This window comes from Malania oleifera, chromosome 6, assembly GCF_029873635.1.
Source record: "Malania oleifera isolate guangnan ecotype guangnan chromosome 6, ASM2987363v1, whole genome shotgun sequence".
Lineage (NCBI taxonomy): Eukaryota > Viridiplantae > Streptophyta > Magnoliopsida > Santalales > Ximeniaceae > Malania > Malania oleifera.
This window is the reverse complement of record NC_080422.1, coordinates 107,386,223-107,392,222: the sequence shown is the minus strand read 5'-3', so window position 1 is coordinate 107,392,222 and position 6,000 is coordinate 107,386,223.

The following is a 6,000-nucleotide window of genomic DNA, read 5'->3' as shown; positions in this document are numbered from 1 at the left end:
CATGACTGGAGATAAATCCAAATTCACCACACTAATGCAAAAAGATGGTGGATACGTCACGTTCGGCGATAATGCTAAAGGTAAAATCATTGGAATTGGAAAAATAGGTAAGGAACCTTCTTTGACCATTGGTGATGTTTTGTTGGTAGATGGGTTGAAACATAATCTCTAAGTATAAGTCAATTAAGTGATAAAGGATTTGACATAATTTTCAAACAAGACAAATGCATTGTTGAAAATAAAGAAAAACATAATGCTCTATTCATCGCTAAAAGAATTGATAACGTATATTGCATAAATTTTGACAATCTAAAATCTCAAAATATCACATGCCTAGTAGCCATGAATGAAACAAGTTGGCTATGACATAGAAGATTAGGACACGCTAGTATGGACTTACTATCAAAATTAGCTAAAAAGAACTTAGTTAGAGGACTACCGAGCGCTAAGTTTGTAAAAGATAAAATATGCGATGCTTGTCAACTAGGAAAGCAAACTAAGTCCAGCTTTAAGAAGAATAAACATATTTCCACTAGCAGACCCTTAGAAGTTATTCACTTAGATTTATTTGGCCCTACTAGAATACAAAATCTAGGAGGAAAGTAATATGTTTTCGTCATCGTTGATGACTACTCTAGGTTTACTTGGGTGCTCTTCTTAGCTTCAAAAGATGAAGCTTGCAATATGTTGATAAACTTGTGTAAAAGATTTCAAAATGAAAAGGGAAATGGTTTTTTAAATATTAGAAGTGATCAAGGAAGAGAATTCAATAATAAAGATGTTGATAAATTTTTCAATGAACATGGAGTAAAACACAATTTTTCAACACCTAGAACTCCACAACAAAATAGAGTTGTTGAAAGAAAAAATAGATCCCTTCAAGAAATGGCTAAGACTATATTAAATGAACACAAATTACCTAAGTACTTTTGGGCTGAAGCGGTTAATACCGCATGTTATGTAATGAATATAGTTTCCATAAGATCAACCTTAAATAAAACCCCCTATGAACTATGGAAAGGAAAAAGGCCTAACATAGCTTACTTTTATGTATTTGGATGCAAGTGCTATGTACTAAATGATAAAGATAACTTAGGGAAATTTGATGCAAAATTAGATGAAAGAATCTTTTTAGGGTACGCGTTGAATATCAAAGCATTTAGAATCTATAATAAAAGAACACTTACAATTATAGAATCAATTCATGTAATCATTGATGAAATAAATCTGTTTACACAAGCAAATGATATTGAAGAAGTTAAGCCAATGCTACACAAAAAACTAGAGGAATTAGAAATCATAGAAGTAAAAGAAGAGAAAAATGAAGTAAACCCAAATAATGATCCTACTGAAAATTCTAAATTTTCTAAAGAATGGAAATTTGTAAAAAAATCATCCAAAGGATAAAATCAGAGGAGAATCATCACGAGTAGTATCAAATAGATCCTCATTGAAAAACCTATGTAATCATTATACATTTCTATCCCAAGAAGAACCTAAGAACATTGAAGAAGTGTTAAGTAATGATTCATGGATAATAGCAATGCAAGAAGAATTAAATCAGTTTAAAAGAAATAGAGTATGGAAGTTAGTTCATAGACCCAATGATCATTCAATAATTGGATCTAGATGGGTATTTAGGAATAAAAAGGATGAAAATTGTATTGTAGTAAGAAATAAGGCAAGACTAGTAGCTCAAGGATATAATCAAGAAGAAGGAATAGACTACGATGAGACTTTTGCTCCCGTAGCAAGAACGGAAGCCATAAGAATGTTATTAGTCTATGCATCTCACAAAGAATTTAAACTTTATCAAATGGATGTGACGAGTGCATTTTTAAATGGTTTTATAAATGAAAAATTCCATGTGGCCCAACCTCCTAGTTTTGAGGATATAAATAACCCTGATTATGTATTTAGATTAATAAAAGCATTATATGGATTAAAACAAACTCTTAGAGTTTGGTATGAGAGGTTAAGTGGATTCCTACTAGAAAAAGACTTTCCAAGAGGAAGAGCGGACAACACCTTGTTTATAAAATCTAAAAATAAAGATATGCTTCTTATACAAATTTATGTTGATGATATCATATTTGGTGCTACAAACGATGATTATGTAGGAAATTGGCAAAATGTATGCAAATCGAATTTGAAATGAGTACGATGGGAGAGTTAAATTATTTCCTAGGACTACAAATCAAGCATGCTAAAAATGGTACATTTATAAATCAATCAAAATATATAAGGTACATGCTTAAGAAGTTTGACATGGAAGGTAGCAAACCTATAGAAACACCAATGAGTACTTCCATAAGTTTTGATAAGGATGAAAAAGGAAAACTAGTTGATATGAAATACTATCGAGGTATGATAGGTAGTCTGCTATACTTGACAACTAGTAGACCAGATATAATGTTTAGTGTATGCATGTGTGCCCGGTTTCAATTAGCCCATAAGGAATCTCACCAGATAGTAGTAAAAAGAATCTTAAGATATTTGATAGGCACTACTGACTTAGGACTATGGTATCCTAAGGACACTGGATTTGAGATGATTAGTTATTCAGATGCAGATTACGCGGGATGTAAAATTGATAGAAAAAGCACAAGTGGAACTTGTCATTTTCTAGGACGATCTCTTGTGTCTTGATTCTCCTAGAAATAAAATTCCGTAGCCTTATCTACTGTTGAAGCTAAGTATGTGACAGCAGGAAGTTGTTGTGCACAAACACTCTATATGAAAAAATAATTAAAAGACTTTAATTTAGAATACTTAGTCATACCTATAAAGTGTGATAATACAAGTGCTATAAATATTTCTAAAAATCTAATATCACACTCAAAAACCAAGCATATAGATATTAGACACCATTTCTTAAGAGATCATGTTCAAAAATAGGATATAATTCTTGAATTTTTGAATACAAATAATCAATGGGCAGACATCTTAACAAAACCACTTTTAGAGGATCAATTTATCTCTATTAGACGTGAACTAGGATTGTTACATATTGGAGAAGTAGTTTAAAGAAGAAAACGGGAAATCTTTTGCATGGTACATTTGCCTTTGCAGTGTTACTTTTCTCTTTTTGATTGATGTCAAAAGGGGGAAGAAAGTTTAAGCAAAAATGAGAGCTAAATTAATGAGAACAAATTTGAGGAGATAAAATGCAAAGATAAGAAAGCTTAAGCAATGTAGAATATAAGATATTGCTAATAATGGTATAATGGTATGATGATATGAACTATGAATACTTGATTGTTATATAAATTAACTTACATGGAATCGAAAAATTGAATTTGGAATTATTTGATTATATGAATGATTTGTTTTTTCAAAATATTATTAAAAGTGTGCTTATTGTAAGGGGAAGCCTTATCAAGGTTAACTCTCTTTTGCTCCTTATTTGTCATCATCAAAAAGGGGGAGATTGTTGGTCTAACAAGACTTAAGAATCTTATTTTGATAATAACAAATTAAGGGAATTTAACATGTTTTGGTTAAAGTGATGATGTTTTAGAAATTAATTATTAGAGTTCAAAGATCAAGAGTACATTGATAGCCTACATTCCAAAGAAGTGATCAAAAGAAAGCTCAACAGATCAAAGTTTGACAAATCTTATGAAAGCTTAAAAAATGTTAAAGCTCAAAGTCAAGATGGACTCAAAGGAAGACATACATGAAGACTTCACACTTCGAATGTTTAAGTCTAAAGAAAATCTTATGTAAGTACTTCAATTTAAAATCAATATGGATGCTTTGAAGTTCTTAGGAATGATTATTGACTTAGAGACCCATTTTTAAAATACTTGGAAAATATTTTTTAAGATCAAAAGTTATTTCAAAAAGGTTAAAATTATTATTTTTTAAATTTCCTTATTTTTTACATTTGCATTGGTGAATAATTTTCTCTATCAAAAACTTCTTATCTTAAAAAGTGTCTAACATGAAAGTTGTGGGTTTTCTCTTAGCTTTTTGTTGATACCAAGAAAGTTCAAATCGGAGTTGTATAGTGAAAGTTATACTCAAAATATTGAAAGGTGGTTGAAGCTAACAATACCTCTTTTTGAAAGGCGAGTGACTTTCCAAATTTTAGATAAAGTAGCATGGGAAACTTTTCAAAATTGTTTGCTTGGGCTCCAAAATTTGTATAAACTTAGGAAACAATCCAAGTAAACTTGGGCAATAAGAATTTACTTTTAGAACTCTATAAATGCATGGAAAACCAAAGAATTTTTACACACAACTACTTACAATCTAGCGATCAAAGTCTCTAATTCTCAAAGCTCTCTTGCTCACACATCTTAGCTGAAGTTCTACTGAATTCCTGCTGATACAACCACTCGGTTCTTGTACTCTTACTAAGTTTCATTCAATCTAAAGAACCCGGTAATTAATTTCTTGAGCTTCAAATTCATTCTTTATTGATATTTAATTTGAAGTATATTAGTGCTCTAACTTGTACTAATCATCTCTATTGTGAGAGTGTCTTTGTGCACAAGAATTTGTTCTTGTTTCTTGTTGTTTTAACAGTTCAGGTTGTTGAATCGTTGGTTTAACAAGCGTGGGGTATCGCTTGGAGAGGAGGACTCTGTCCTATTTGAAGGAGTGTGTAAAAGGTTTGCTCCGCTCGGTTAAAGGAGTGGTATAGTGAATCATTAGGTGGTGTAACTAAGGCGAGGACGTAGGCGGGTATAGCCGAATGTCGTAAAAATCTTGGTGTCACTCTCTTCCATATTTTCTTTAAATTACAGCACATATAAACTGCGTGGATGCTTATTTGAATTGCTAGATATTAATTTGCTTTTGTGAATTGCAGAAATCGTAAGGGAGTACGTTGATTAATCAATATTGTTGCAGAAACCATAAGGGAGTATGTTGATTGATTAATACCAAAGCTCATTAATATATTGGTTGGTTACATACTTAAAATTAAGATAATTATTTGATATCGATATTTGAATTTTGGAAGCTTGGTTGAATTTTCTATTTTTGTGATATCAAGCTAACTTCATTGATTGGATTGAATATCAATTGTACTTGTGATGTTGTTGTGTTTGAAGAGTGTGCTTGAAAATTAAATCAAATTGAAAAAGAAGTTAACTCTTAACTAAAAGAACTTGTAAAACAAAGAGATTTCAAAAAAAATAATAAAAAAACCCAATTCACCCCCCCTCTTGGGAGCACACCTAACTTTTCACTTCTAAATCACTTTGGGACTTTCTGGATAAACGTTACACCACCGCGGATTTGTCTCATCAATATCAACTTCTAGGCACCTTACAATGCACGCAACAACGAACTGGGCAATCCATCAATAATTTCCTATATGAGATGCACTATGTTTGGGAGGATCTTGTTTCCTCAAAACCAGAATTTACAGATGCCGCTAATGTTGAAAAATTTTCCAACTATCGAGATCATCAACATTTGGTTCTTTTTCTAATGGCCCTCACTAATGACTTCAATCATGTCTGTGCATCTCTCCTTCATCGCAGTCTCTTACCTACTTTGGATCAAGCTGTCACTGAACTTCTCTAGGAGGAAACTTGCATTGCCCCTACAGATGTTGTCTTCGCCACTCTTAGGGGACCTCACCCCAATAACAAAGGCCCTCCATCTAGATCTTCAAAGAAATTTTGCAATTACTGCAAGAAACAGGGACACAATCTCTTGGAATATCCAATTCAAATTTGCCACTTTTGTCAGAAACAAGCCCCTAGTCATCTTCAACGTGATTGTTTCCAAAACCCCAATAGGAATTCCCATCTCGTAGTAATCCTTCTACATCCGCCGCTACTACTACTGAATGCTTATCATCCACTACTTCCATTTAAATGCTTTCTGCTTTTGACATAAAGCAAATTGTCCAACAAGTCCTTGCTCATTTTTGTAATCCATTTCTCTGCGCACTCTTCGCTTGAGCTTTATGCCTACTTAGATGCAGATTGGGCAGGTGACTCCATTGATCGTAGATGCACCACTAGCTATTGCTTCTTC